The following is a 15,909-nucleotide window of genomic DNA, read 5'->3' as shown; positions in this document are numbered from 1 at the left end:
CCCTCCTTTGATCGCACATGCCCCCCCTGTGTTAGCTATGGCCCCCATACTGCTGCCCATAGTAAAATAAAACACTTTACTCACCTCCTCCAGCGCTGATCTCCGGTCTCCTGCTGCTGCCACTGTGATCATGCAAGCAGAGATGATATCACTCTGCCGTGCCGATCACATGACCGGCAGCAAGAACCAGGAAATGCAGGCAGGAGGCCGGAGCTCAACCCCGAGGAGGGAGTCACGAGACAGGACAGTGCTGGAGAAGGTAAGGAAAGAGTTTATTTTACTAAAAGCAGCAGCATGTGTGCAGCCACAGGGGGGGCCGTGTGTGCAGCCACAGGGGGGGGCATGTGTGCAGCCACAGGGGAAGGCCATGTGTGCAGCCACGGGGGGGGCATGTGTGCAGCCACAGGGGGGCCTTGTGTGCAGCCACGGGGGGGGGCCATGTGTAAAGCCACAGGGGGGGCAATGTGTGCAGCCACAGGGGGGGGCCATGTGTGCAGCCACAGGAGGGGGCCATGTGTGCAGCCACAGGGGGGGGCCGTGTGTGCAGCCACAGGGGGGGGCCGTGTGTGCAGCCACAGGGGGGGGCCGTGTGTTCGGCCACGGGGGGGGGGGGCGTGTGTGCAGCCACAGGGGGGGGGCCGTTTGTGCAGCCACAGGGGGGGGCGTGTATGTTGGACAGTAGTTGACCATATGGACCATAGTTGTATAACATTAAAGGATTATTCCCATCATAATAAATACATTTTATTAATTAGAAAATGTGTAAATAAATATTTATGTAGTTTACAGCTATTAAAAATTATGCTCTATTAAAAAAAATAGCAAGCTTTCATCTTCTGGAATAGGCCCACTTGCGTTATGTCAGTGAGTTTTGTCTCTCCATCACAGGGGCCACACTTGCGCAGTTCCTTTCCTCCTACAAAAATAGTCCCCCTGGCATACAAAGCTCCCCGTGCCTCTCCCCGTGTCCATGGGCTTTCAGACAGCCCATTTTTTTCTTTGAAAATCCTTAGATAGTGTTTATTTTTTGCTTGGATCCTGATCACGGCAGCAGGTGCTCATCTGTATATTGCAGCAGTGGACCTGCTTAATTGCATAGGCACAGTGACAGGATCTAGAACAGTATTCCCCAACTCCAGTTCTCAAGAGCCACCAACAGTGCATGTTTTCAGGATTTCCTTATTATTGCACAGGTGCTGGAATCCTCTCCTATGCAAGTGATTAATTTATCACCTGTGCAATACTGAGCAAATCCTGAAAATAAGCACTGTTGGTGGCTCTTGAGGACTGGAATTGGGGAACACTGATCTAGAAGATCCAGACACCATAATAGTCATCCTGCCTGTGTAGAGTGGCATGGGGCGGTAGTTTTGGGCGAGGTGTTGACTCTGGACGCCCCTGGCAAGCTACATGCAAAATCTGGTCTGGTTTGGGTGTATGGACTTCGGGCTTGTGTGCTAGGATCCCCTGCAGGATGCATACTGCAATTGGTGTTGGCTGGCCAGGACCAGATGACAACTCACACATACAAGGAGACCAAGTGTTTACTTTAAACCACAACTCTTTACTGGGTGGTTCATTATTGTTCACAGATTTATGTTCCAGATAGCGGGCACATATCTTCCAGCATGTTAAAGTTTTTCACAACATTATGAGACACGGTTCAACTTCCCTTTAGGTTGCATCCCTTCGAACTGGGCTGGTGAAAGCCAGTGTAACCTAGTCCAGCATTACAGTGTACACAGTGACTTGTCACCTTCCTTTCCTACAGCCCCACGTCCAGTCCCCTTAGTGGTCCCATAATGACCGGAGTAAAGCTTTGCACACCTGGACGTCTATCAGAAAACCGCTCGGTCAGCTGACTAAGTTGACACACCACTTGAAGTTACTCGGTACCTTGACAGTTAAAGGCCTGGCCACTAGAGTCCTGCTCCAGTAGAAGTCATCAGGTGCCTTGACGGTTTAAGTAGCTGGTTGCTAGGGTTCCATCCTCCGACTCCTATGGTCTGGGGTTTCTCCGTTCAAGGATCGGTCTTTAGTAACAATGCTGTTCACATCCTGTGTCTCTGGCCACTAATGAGGATCTCACTATCTTGCCTTTTGTTTCCTTTACTCCATTGCCACAAACCACGCACTGTATGCGACCTTCACAACTGACTATATGTGTGTCACTGTCTCTCACTAGGCCTTCACTGACTCTTTATAGAATGAACTGGCACTTTCCCTTATGCTTCAACCCTCCCAGGTTGGGCTGGTCCCAACATTTAAGGGGGTGGATCACCCATATTTATTATTTGCTAGATCAATATTATGTTGAGAAACAATGCTTCTCTCAAATACCTTATGTTGGCAATAGTGCCTGTGAGAGGTGCTATTGCAGACCGCTGTTCCCCATCACCTGACCCCCGAGCTCCGTGACCTCGGGGATTCAGTGATATCACGTCAAGTTCCTGATCACGTGACATCACCGTGGCCGGCCGCAGTGTCAGCACAGCCCATCAGCTCCCTGCTCTCTCCTGCCTTGCAGCAAAGCGCCGCAAGCAGGAGACACGCTGGGCTGTGACAAGTGGTGAAACACCGCCCACAGCCCAGTGACTCAGGAAGACTGCAGCTGGCCGTGGTGATATGACGGGATCCGGAACTTGACGTGACATCACCGGATTCCCGAGGTCACGGAGCCTGGGGATCAAACGATGGGAAGGGCGGACTGCAATAGCGCCTCTCACAGGCACTATTGCCAACATAAGGTATTTGAGAAAAACATAGTTTCTCAACATAATATTGATCTAGCAAATAATAAATATGGGTGAACCACTTCTTTAACTATCTCTGTCCCTGCAATCTGTTGCTGGGCAGAGTTCCTTACAAAACATGCTACACCTTACACATTACATTATCAACACCTCTTTACTATGCATTGCACTATATTATACCTTAACAAACATCCTAGATAACACTGTTGTACCTTATATCTTATACCCTACATAACATTACCTTTTTATGTACTACATTATACACAAACATATCACATTATCAATGCTTATCACACTCTATATATATATTACATTACTTATCTTACACTACACAAGCAAACAGTATGTTACAATACAATTTACGTGACACTTTACATCACTATAGTTATAACGACGCAGGACAGTGTTCACACTACATTACATTAAACGATTGGTGTCTTCAGTTGTAGGAACGCGACCACCACTGTCCACCACTTACACCTGCATTATAATATTATGTCACAGGAACTCAAGGGGATAAAGATTTGAATAGTGAGCAATCATTATACAATTGTCATGGAGTATCTGGAGTATTTTAGACTTTTTATTGTTATTCTGCAGTTTAATAACTAGCCAATTATTATAATAATTAAATTATTTTTAGTTCTGTAAAACTATGAACTTATCCAACATTATATAATTGTTTACCTCTGCGAAACATAGGGCTGCTGGGAATTAAAAGGTTACTAGATATTAATTTATGGTTATGTAAATGAGGTAAGTGACGTGTATTAACTCGACTACAAGGAGAGCAAAGTCCGCTCATAAATGACACTGGAGAGAAGTGAGAAAAATTTCTTTTTCCTGGGAATCTCGACTGAGCAACACACAGTAGGTAATCCTTATATAGTAGATTTACATGAACGCTAGGAATTAAGGAATTAAGACTAGTAATCAGCAATGTATTTGTGGATGGTAAAAAATGTATACATGTTTTCAGGCTGAAGATGTACTACTGAATAACATTGTCTTTCAGATAAGCTTCACATAGACTTTACAGTGATTTAGGTAAAGTAATTTCTTTAAATCATAATGTGCTGACAATTTAATGTTTTTTATGTGGCAAAGGAGAAGAACTGATCATCTGTGTTGAAGTTTTTGGCCTAATTTGTTTATTTTTCACCTACGGAAACGAGCGCCGCTCCCTTTCCTTAGTTATCAACGTTTACTTAGGATGAAGAATGACAGCTGAACAGTATAATATGTCTATAGTAACTTCTAATCAGTATTTGTTACCAAAATATGTATTCTGATGGTTTTTTTTTCTTTGCACTAATAATGTTACGTTACAATTATATATTAACTACTGGATCATGGTTACCCATCCAAATTTCTATAGAAAATGTCTGCTCAGTAATAGGCGGTACTGTATTTGATTCAGCAACATTCTCTATAATCAGACATCTAACATTGTGAGCTTTAATCTTTAATCTAAAGCAATCATAACTGATTGTCATATATTCCTGATGGAAGCCATTTACTCTGCCAGCTCTATAGATTCCTTATTTTGTTAGCAGTGTGGGATAAATTATTAAACTGTGTTTCATTTAAATCATCGTTCCTTTAATCTGCTATCATTGCAAATCATTTACTATTGGACTATGAATTATATACAGCATTTCCTCTACTCAGAATGTAAAATATTTTATTGTGTATTCTGATATTGTTAATGGCATTGTCTCAGAAAGTCAGTCCCTGTCCTTAAATAAGTCATATGGAAAGTTGATAAGTAGTACCAGTGGTCACAATGAAAAATACATTACATTTTTCTAGTGACGACAGCTAATTGATAGGGGTACCAAAACCAGACTATCTGATGGCTGGGGCAGTTAAAGAGTAAAGGCCGCTTTACACGCAACAACATCGCTAACGAGATGTCGTTGGGGTCACGGAATTCGTGATGCACATCCGGCCTTGTTAGCGACGTTGTTGCGTGTGAAACGCACTAACGACCGTTAACAATCAAAAATACTCACCATATCGTTGATCGTTGACACGTCGTTCTAATCTCAAATATCATTGCTGCTGCAGGTACAATGTTGTTCGTCGTTCCTGCGGCAGCACACATCGCTATGTGTGACACCGCAGGAAGGAGGAACAACCTCGTACCTGTGGCTGCCGGCAATGAGGAAGGAAGGAGGTGGCAGGATATTACGGCCGCTCATCTCTGCCCCTCCGCTTCTATTGAGCGGTCGCTTAGGGACGCCGCTTTGAGGCCACACGAACCGCCCCCTTAGAAAGGAGGTGGTTCACCGGCCACAGCGATGTCGCTAGGCAGGTAAGTCCGTGTGACGGGTGTTAGCGATGTTGTGCGCCACGGGCAGCGATTTGCCCGTGACGCACAACCGACGGGGGCGGGTGCTTTCACCAGCGACATCGCTAGCGATGTCGCTGTGTATAAAGTGCCCTTAACTGTTTGTTTTTTTCAATAGTATGTATGAAAATAAAAAAAACTTCATAACTTATTTGATTTGAGAAATCTTATTTATCCTATTGGACTGATCATTTAATCTAAAAATTATAATTCTCAATTCAGCAGTAAAATCTGTTTTTACTGAATATAGATTTCCCCTGACAGAATCCTGACACTGAGTATATTGCACACTGTTAGGACTTAACATGCTACAGTCCTTGCCGAAAATTTGCTCCTGCCTAGAAATCCGCTTTTATCTATACTTTCTGTAAAATATTTTAAACAGCGGTTGTAAACTTCATATGAACAGAGAATTTTTCAAGATGTTTTTGTTTATTCCATAGGCTTGCAAACATAAGAAACTCAGTTATACACACCCTCTCAAGCACTGCCTCTCCATTGCTGCTTCGGTCTTTGTTGATAGGCTGCAGTGTTGACATCACGACTAAGCTCACATACGCACTGCACCCAATCACTAGGCTCCGCCTTTTTAAACTGACAACCTCAGCATTACCACTGAGCCCAGTGATTGACTGTAACTGTCACATGATCTTGTTGTGATATTACTGTTGCAGCCTGTAGTGGAAATACAGTGCTGGACCTGCAGAATTGGGGTGCAGCTGAAATGTTTTTAAGGTGCTGGACATGCAGCAGAAACCTATTGATTCACTAATATAATTAAATACATACATACTCACTAATACGCACCCCATATCACAAACTAACACTAACCCACATACAAAACACTGATGTATATACATACACTGAACATAAATGTTAACGCAACATTAGTTTTTGCTCCCATTTTTCACAAGCTGAAGTCAAAGATCTAAGACTTTTCCTATGTATACAAAAGGCTTTTTTCTCTTAAATATTGCTCACAAATTGTCTAAATTTGTGTTAGTGAGCTCTTCTCCTTTGCAGAAATAATCCATTCACCTCAATGGTGTGCCATGTTGAGATGCTGATTAGACAGCATGATTATTGCACAGGTGTGCCTTAGGTTGCTCACAATAAAAGGCAACTTTAACATGTGCAGTTTTACAGTATTGAAGTGGTCAGAAGGGGGCAGAAAGACAGTCAGTATCTGGTGCGACCACCATGTCCCTCATGCAGAGCAATGCATCTTCTTCACATAGAGTTGATCGTGTTGTTGATTGTGGAGTCTTGATCCACTCCACTTCAATGGCTGCAAAGTTGTTGGATATTGGCAGGAACGTGAACACGCTGTCGCATATGTGGCGCCTGGAGAAGCCAGGGGGCACAGAGAACAACACCAACACACCCCACACTCCTGGTCAGGCACACCGAAGTCAGACAAAAACCCTTGTTGCCTTCCTCCAGGGGCTGATGTCCACACCAGGGGGTGGAGCCAGGCGGTTGGTCTCCGCCCACCAAGGAGTTCACAGTCCTGGAGGCGGGAAAACAGTCAGTTTGGTTGGAGAGGTGAAAGTGAGAGGAAGGAGAGTGGCAAGTGAGCAGACTGAAGTTGGTCCAGGTGTGTGGCCCGGACGGATCAGCAAGGTTGGCAGACGGTGGTGACCGTCTGCAGGAGTGGCCTATCGGAGTTTACCGCAAGGACCGTGGACGGGCGGTGGCCCGGCGGTACCGGACCGGTACACAAAGAGAAGTCAGCACCATCTGGCAAGGGCTTACGGACCCCGGCAAGGCTAGGAGTCGCCGTGAATTTGCCAAATTCGTTAGCGAAGGGAACCTCTTGAGTTTCCCAGCAGCCAAGTCCCGACAGAAGGCAACAGTCCAACCAAGAGAGGGAAACACAGCCACCGCCAAGGCTTCCGTTCCCAGGGCCAGAGCCTGCGGGCAAAAGGGGCTCCTCCGGCCCATATCCAAGCCGGGGAGCGGGTTACCGGTTGGAACTCATTGGAACCGTTACACTACATAGGTGCAGGGAAAGGCAGTCACTATCAACCTGCCGGGAGAAACAACACCGCAGCCGTCTGTGGGACCCGTCCATCCAGCTGTGTGTTTTACCAAGAACTGTGTCCTCATCATTGGCTGAGTGAGTACCACCGTGCCGTGCGGCACAGCGCTGCCCCCGCGACCCTGCACCTCACCAGGCCCCGTAACCCGCCTGCCATCCATCCCTACCTACCCCATCACCGGGCCCCGGGACAACCAACCCCCTACTCACGGAGGGGAGAACCAACATCCAAGCTGCTCCCTGTCATCGCTCTCGGGATTCCCGTCCAGAGCAGCGGTGGTGTCACAACCTCACCACAACCGTGGGTGGCGTCACGGACAATATCCAATCCCCACAAACAACCCCCTTTTCACTCACGGGCGAGGAACGCCGCTCAAGTCCCCGGGATCCGGCCCACCGCTCGAGCCACCACCGAGCAGCAACAGCCGCAGCAGCCGGACCCGAGCAGTGGAGCGCAGCGCACATACACCAATCCAGAGCATCCCAAACATGCTCAATCGGTGACATTTCTGGTGAGTACGCTGCCATTCAAATAACTAAAATGTTTTCAGCTTCCAGGAATTGTGGACAGATGCTTGCGACATGGGGCCATGCATTATCATGCTGCAACATGAAGCAATGGTCATCAATGAATGGCACAACAGTGGGCCTCAGAATCTCATCACGGTATCTCTATGCAAAATGGTATCAATAAAATGTACATGTTAATTGTCCATAAAATACACTTGCCCATACCATAACCCCACCGCCACCATGGGACACTCAATTCACAATGTTGTCATCAGCAAACCACTCACCCACACAATGACATACATGCAATCTGCCCCGTACAGGTTGAGATTATGGTAGAGAAAGGAACATTAAATTTATTGGCCTTTAATTGTGGACAGCCTAAGGCACACCTGTTCAATAATCATGCTGTCTAATCAACATCTTGATATGCCACATCTATGTGGTGGATAGTTTAATTCGGCAAAGAAGTGCTCCCTTACACAGATTTACGCAAAATTGTGAGCAATATTTGAGAGAAAAAGGCCTTTTGTATACAGCTCATGAAAATGGGAGCAAAATCAAAAGTGTTGCGTTTAGATTTTTGCTCAGTGTATTTACTATATGCAATAACAAGCAAAAGGGTAACAATTTTTTTGAACTTTTGACTTTCAGGCTCCATATCTCACTATCTACTACAGCTTTGAGTGTGAGTCTGCTTTTATTTTATAGACAATCTTCTTGACTATCTCATATATAAATTTGTCTTGCAACTATTTAGCATATGGTTAGTTATGAAGATTCTTGACATGTTAGGGCATTGTTACTGTTTTGCTTCTACAAATCTAAATTTAATTATTATTTTGTTAGTATTTTGTACATTTTCTTTGGCTTTCAACACTGCCAAATACTTTGTGGCCATGCTCTCGATCAGATTCAAGCAACACTCGACTGGAATCTGACCACAGGTCTCTTCTACACGTTCTTAGGGGTACTTTGCATGCTGCGACATCGCAGGCCGATGCTGCGATGCCGAGTGTGATAGTCCCCGCCCCCGTCACAGCTGCGATATCCTTATGATAGCTGCCGTAGCGAACATTATCGCTACGGCAGCTTTACATGGACTCACCTGTCCTGCGATGTCGCTCTGGCCGGCGACCCGCCTCCTTATTAAGGGGGCGGGTTGTGTGGCGTCACTGCGACGTCACACGGCAGGTGGCCAATAGGAGCGTAGGGGCGGAGATGAGACGGGATGTAAACATCCCGCCCACCTCCTTCCTTCCGCATATCCTGCGGAAGCCGCGGTGACGCAGGTAGGAGATGTTCCTCGCTCCTGCGACTTCACACACAACGATGTTTGCTGCCTCAGGAGTGAGGAACAACATCGGACCGTCGCGTCAGCGTAATTATGGATTACGCCGACGCTATACCGATGATACAATTATGACGCTTTTGCGCTCGTTAATTGTATCATCTAGGCTTTACACACTACGATGTCGCCTGCGATGCCGGATGTGCGTCACTTTCAATTTGACCCGCACTCAAGTGCGTCGATCAGTATGCACCAACACTAAGGCGGGCTTTGCACACTACGACATCGCAGCTGCGATGTCGTAGTGTGCAAAGCCCGCCTTAGTGTTGGTGCATACTGATCGACGCACTTGAGTATATATACAGATTTTTCTTCAACTACACCCACATGTGGTCAATTCAGTTGAGGTCTGGCAACTGTGGGGGCCAATCCAGTATCTCTACTTCACTGTAATTGAACCATTTGTTCTCCAATCTCTATGTATGCTTCTGGTCATTGTCTTTGATGTCGTCTCTCTGTTGTAGAGATTAGTGACAGGTGCTGGTCCAGAGTCTCTTTTCTTTGAGACTCTGCACATTAAATGTATTTGTTTTCTTTTGATTAGGAGAGGGTTAATGTCTTCATTCCTTTCCAGCCAGCATGTCTTCACCTCTTCAGGTGTTTCTGGTTTATGACCACTCCCAATTCATATATATACCCTCTGCTCCCAGCAGAGGGCGCCAGTAATTCTCATTCAGTTGGAAGCTTGGCCTGGAGGTAAAAGCAGCTAAAGAAGCTCTCTCTGCTACTTGCAGTGTTGGCTGCAGCATTGGTGCTACTGCAGTAGTCTGTGGTGTGCTGATTGTACGGTTTGGAAGTTTCCCAGTAGTCTGTTTACCCCCCCCCCCCTTTTTATGTTGTTTTCCCCTGTGCACATTAAGTTGTTCCTATGTGTGTGATTGCCATGTGTATGAGTTGTCATTTTCCCCTGTCCATGTTTAGTTGTGGGGTTTGTGTTTTCTGTCCCGGCTCACCCCTTGTTTGGAGGTAGGGTAGGGAAGTAGCATCAGGACTTGGACAGGAGTTAAGGTCAAGCTGGCAACTCAGACCATCTAGCGTACCTCTGAAAAGGGTCAGCTTAGGTGTCCCGTTTCTGTCATCAGGTCCCATGATATTGTTCCCCTGGAACACTATGTTGTCATTTTCATACCCATAGTACTCAATTGTACAAATAAATTTGTCTTGTAGAATACTCACATATAGTTGAACATTGACACCACCATCGATCGTGGTCAAGTATCCAACACCTTTGACTGTGAAACACCCCCATATCATCAGTCTTCCTCCACTGAACTTGACAGTTTAGTCAATTTCTTGATCCGTTAACCCATTTTTCCCTTGTTTCTCCCAGACCCATTTGTACCCATCAGAACCTAGTCTATTGAATTTCATCTCATCACTTTAAATCACTCTTTTCCAATCTTTCACTGTCCATGTTTTGTATTTCTTTTTAAACTCGAGCCGACGCTTCTTATAACGATATTGAAATCGAGGCTTCTGCACCTTTTTTCGGGCCACCATTCAAGACTTGTGTACTGTGCATTTCATGGTGCTTGCATGGATGTCTGTGATCTCACCATTATGAAGCATATGAGCCATCTCCACTGCCGCCTTTGTCATGCCAGAACTGATAAACCTTGTGATGAGCCGACTTGTTGACTCCAATATGTTGCCTGGACGTCCGCATCTTGGCTTTTAATGGATGTACAGACTTTATTTCATATTTTTCCAACTGTTATGGCACTCACATGATGCAGATTGGCAATTTTCTTGGTCAAGAGACCGCTATCAATAAGTTTGATGATGTGTCTCTTTTCTTATGAAATCTTCCTAATGGCTGCTCCTCGATTCAAAACAATGACTGTTTGTTTGGGAATCAACCTAATAAAACACCGATCTATTAGGGAATGTGAGAACACGTTGTAATTTGTAGTATACAGGAAGAAAAAAAAATTGAAACAGTGAGCAAAACAGTTACAATGCAATGACATGACAAGAATCTGCATAACTAATGATATGCTAAATAGTTGAAGTAAAATTTATGTATGGAATAGCCAAGGTGATTGTCTATAAAATGAAGGTAGTGTCACACTCAAAGATGTACTGGATGGGGAAATATGGAGCCTGAAATTCAAAAGTTCAAAACATTGTTACCCTTTTGCTCGTCACTGTATATGTACAGTCATGGCCGAAAGTGTTGGCACCCATGAAACAGCCTTGAAATTGTTCCAGAAAATGTAGTGTTTCTTTCAGAAAATTATTGCAATTACACATGTTTTGTTATTCACTTGTTTGTTTCCTTTGTGTATATTGGAATAACACAAATAAATAGTAAAAAAAAAAAGCAAACTGGACTTCACATAAAACCCTAAATATGGACCAGACAAAACTGTTGGCAGTATACCCAAAATTATGGGTAAACAACTTTGTTTTTTGTTTTAAACATGTGGTATTCATTCAAACTCATCTGTGGCAAGTAACAGTTGTGAGCAATATGAAAATCACACCTGAAACCAGATAAAAGGGGAGAAGTTGACTCAATCTTTCCATTGTGTGTTTGTGTGTGCCATACTAAGTATGGAGGACACAAAGATAAGAAGAGAACGGTCTGAGGACTTAAAAACCAAAATTGTTGAAAAATATCAACAATCTCAAGTTCACAAGTCTATTTGCAGAGATCTTGATGTTCATTTGTCTATGGTGCACAGCATAATCAAGATGTTTACAGCCATTGGCTCTATAGCTATTCTTTCTGGCCTTGGATGGCAGAGAAAAATTGATGACAGGTTCCAACGAAGGATAGTCCAGATTGTGGATAAATAGTCCCATTCAAATTCCAAAGCATTTCAAGCTGTCCTGTAGGCTCAGGGTGCATTAGTGTCAGAGCAAACTATCCATCGACATTTGAATAAATGAAACGCAATGTCAGGAGACCCATGAGTAACCCATTGCTAACACAGAGACATAAAAACGGTAGACTGCAGTTTTCCAAAATGTACGTGAGTAAGCCAAAATCCTTCTAGGAAAGTGTCTTGTGGACAAATGAGACCAAAATAGAGCTCTTTGGTAAAGCACATCATTCTACTGTTTATCAAAAACTGAATGTGGGCTACAAAGAAAAGAAGACAATACCTATAGTCAAATATGCTGGTGGTTCAAAGATATTTTGGGGTTATTTTGCTGCCTCTAATACTGGGTCCCTTGGTTGTCTGCGAGGCATCGTGGAATCTGAAGATTACCAAAGGATATTGGGTCACAATCTAGTGCCCAGTGTCTGAAAACTGGGTTTGCATCCTAGGTTATGGAACTTCAAGCAGGACAATGATCTCAAACAAACTTCACCGGGGGCGTGGCATGCAGTACTAGGGGAATACACAGCACTGGGGGGCGAGAACAGTACTGGGTGGCGGGCTCATAGCACAGGGGGGGTTGGAGTCACACAGCAGCGGTCCAGGAGGCATGTAAAGCAGGAAGGCCGATAAAGCTACTGCTCCTCTTCTTCTGTGGGACGGGAGCACATCTCGCGCTACCCAGCCCACAAAGTAAGCCCTGAGCACGTTCACTAGTGAATGCTATGTGCGCCTCCTCGCATCACACATTGTGATTTAACGGGCTGGCAGCCGGCAAGACTACCGCTGCATCCCGAGTACTGCGCTCCCTGGGAATCTTCTCCACCACCTGTTTTAGATAGTTTAAGTTTGTCACCGAATCACATTCAGTAAATCAGCCAGAAATCGTTGACACATAAAAGGCAGTGTGCCTGCAGGATGAGGCTGCCCAAAATTAGTATTTTGTCTGTTACGATAGATATACATAAGCCTGCATAATAACTGTAAAACTGTAAAGTCAAAACTAAAATATCAACAACACCTATTGCAAAGTTGCTGGAGAGCGCTAATGCCGTGTATTACATATATTTGTACGATAGCACAGCAATCTTGGGCACAGTAATATGTACTATGTACAATCATTGCCATAAACATTGGATAAAAGTGCAGGGTTCATTACTTTTAGAAAGATGTGGTGTCATGAGGCAATTTCTTATGTCTTTGGTTGTGTTCATTGAGGTAGATAATTGGTCAGTGTTTCAATAGTAGAAGATTCAACTACACTGTTGCTCAGTTGAGGTTGGTGGGTTAATCCCACTGGAGGTTCAGTGGAAAGGAGGGGGTGAGGGTGTTAATCATTTCTAACATGCATCGTGAAAAGGTTGAAACCCTTGGGAATGTACTGGAAACATATGGAAATAATGAATTTTGCTTTAGTTGTACATTCATAAATTAAAAAAGGAAAAACAATAGTTCCTTAAAAACTTCACAAATAGGTCATAATGGGTTCAAAACAAATGTTCAACGTATGTGTCACAAACCACCGGGGGGGGGTCACTCAGAAATCCCCCGCGCTGGCTACCAGTACGTCACAATCGGGGGGTAACAAGTGGGGGTCACCCCTCCTTTATACCTCCCGACCGACAGACAGAGCACGTGACGCGCTCTCTAGCGCCCCTCTTATAGTCAGGCCAATTATGGAATTGCCCGACCATAAGCAAGGAGGCCGCTATACTACTTATGCCGATTATTGAAGGGTCCCCGGTGAGAGTAAGGTATATATTCCCCCGACCTCCGCGGGCGGAATATATAAAATCTCCCCGAATCTCACTGGCCTCCCCACAATAATCCTTGGCACAATTCGCTGCCACCAACCGATTTACGGTAACTATTAGCCGAACACACAGACGTGGGATTCAAGATCGAGATAACAGAACAGCCCAAGATTAATTATATAATTTAATCAGCCTAAAGCACACTAGAAACTACAATATATACAATAGGGAATCTACAGAATATACATATGTCAGAGTACAGTTACAATCAAAGCATGGGTTACAAACAGGCATACACAGTTCCAGCAGTTACCTTGTTGCGTCTGGCCACAGGGGGGCGCTGTACCCAGGTTTCTAGGATCCTTCCCACAGATGTTTCCTACACGTGCCCCCAGCGAAAAGAACCCTGGAAAATGGCCGAAGTAGGGTTATCAACCTGGGCAGATCCAGGTCCCCTCCTACCTTAGTGACCTCAGAGGGAGCACTGCTCCACCCCTGGCTTGAGTTATGGACAATCCACAACATGGAATATGGGCCATAACTTTGCCTGGGAGCGTCGTAGGCGGACGCCAATGCTCTCATTGTGACAGTTATGAATTTAGCTACAGAACGAGGGGACTCATGACCTGTCTGCCAGTTCCCCATTGGCTGATATCACGCCTGGGGCATTTCCCAATGTCCTGCTCCCATAAAAAGGGTGTGCCGGCATCGTCCGCATGCGGAGACACCATTTTTATGGTTGCCATATTTATCGGAAATATGGCTTGCGAGATATGAACCATTTTTTTACTGGAGTCGTTCTGTCTGGCTATTTCCATAGCCTTGCTAATGAGATACAACTCTTGTTACAGGGTGACGGCAGGGAGTCATCCTGTGTCCATTGTTCCCACACCACCTCATCTCCATATCACAGGAGATGGCCATGGGATTTGTTGCTAAACCAGTTGTGTGAAGGAAAGGGGGGGTGACACCAGGAGAGGGCTTCCTGACATACTTGAATATCATGATTTATCGTCATATCTCCGGATTTACCTCACACCTCCCCCCTTTTGAGGGCGCTAGGGGGCAGCACACTCCGGTGTTCCCCCGTGCGCCCGTCCGCGACCTCTCCTTGTCGGGACAGCCCGTCTGCGTTACCGTGGTCACGGCCCCTTTTGTGGCGAATGGTGAAGTTGTATTGCTGGAGCGCAAGGCTCCATCGCAACAATCGCCCATTCGTCCCAGAGACGGTGTGCAACCAGCTGAGGGGATTGTGGTCCGTCTCCACGATGAAGTGGCGCCCGTATAGATAGGGTTGCAGACGCTGCAGGGCCCACACTATGGCCAGGCACTCCTTCTCCATTGTGGAATAGGCCACTTCCCTCGGTAACAGCTTCCGGCTCAGGTACAAGACTGGGTGCTCTTGGCTCGCAGAGTCCACCTGGCTGAGCACCGCACCGAGGCCGAAGTCACTGGCGTCGGTCTGTACTACAAACGGCCGCGTGAAGTCGGCTGCCTGTAGCACGGGCGGGCTGGACAGGGCGTCCTTTAGGGCCCGGAAGGCTGTCTCGCAGTCCATTGTCCAATCGACTGCAGAGGGCAGCTTCTTCTTGGTGAGGTCCGTCAAGGGCTTTGCCAGGCTACTATAGCATGGAACAAACCTCCTATAGTACCCAGCGGTCCCCAAGAAGGACATCACCTGCTTCTTGGTCCTGGGGGTGGGCCAGGATGCGATGGCCTCCACTTTCTCAGGCTCGGGCTTCAGTGTTCTCCCGCCTACCCGGTGACCGAGGTACTGGACCTCGCTCATGGCCAGCTGACACTTTCCCGGCTTGATGGTCAAACCTGCCCGGTGGATCCGCCTGAGCACCTGTGCTAGATGCTCTAGGTGGTCCTCCCAGGTGGGACTGAAGACGGCAATGTCATCTAGGTACGCGGCCGCGTACCCTTCAAGTCCCTTGAGCAGGGTGTTGACCATCCGCTGGAAAGTGGCAGGGGCATTCCTCATCCCGAATGGCATCACCGTGGACTCGTATAGTCCAAATGGGGTAATAAAGGCAGAGCGTTCCCTGGCCTTGCGAGTCAGGGGGATCTGCCAATATCCCCGGCTCAGGTCCATGATGGTCAGGTACTGAGCCCCGGCCAACTGATCGAGCAGGTCATCGATGCGTGGCATTGGGTACGCATCGGCGACCGTGACAGCATTGAGCCCCCTGTAGTCCACGCAGAACCGAGTGGTTCGGTCCTTCTTAGGGACGAGGACTACAGGCGAGGCCCAAGCGCTGTTGGATGCCTGGATCACCCCCAGCTTCAGCATCTCGTCAATCTCCTGGCGCATGT

The 15,909-nt window shown here is 46.2% G+C and overlaps 1 protein-coding gene across 1 annotated transcript in view; it reads left to right on the top strand.

Moving 5' to 3' along the window:
• The first annotated feature begins 3,571 nt into the window (after nucleotides 1-3,571).
• Nucleotides 3,572-15,909, top strand: part of MYO7B (myosin VIIB) — a 266,503-nt gene continuing 254,165 nt past the window's right edge. Inside the window, exon 1 of the mRNA XM_075340840.1 lies at nucleotides 3,572-3,627. The gene's annotated coding sequence lies outside the window, so the exon portion shown is untranslated. The remainder of the gene's footprint in view (nucleotides 3,628-15,909) is intronic.

The sequence above is a fragment of the Anomaloglossus baeobatrachus genome, chromosome 3 (assembly GCF_048569485.1).
Source record: "Anomaloglossus baeobatrachus isolate aAnoBae1 chromosome 3, aAnoBae1.hap1, whole genome shotgun sequence".
NCBI classification, from domain to species: domain Eukaryota; kingdom Metazoa; phylum Chordata; class Amphibia; order Anura; family Aromobatidae; genus Anomaloglossus; species Anomaloglossus baeobatrachus.
This window is presented reverse-complemented; position numbering and strand designations above follow the sequence as displayed.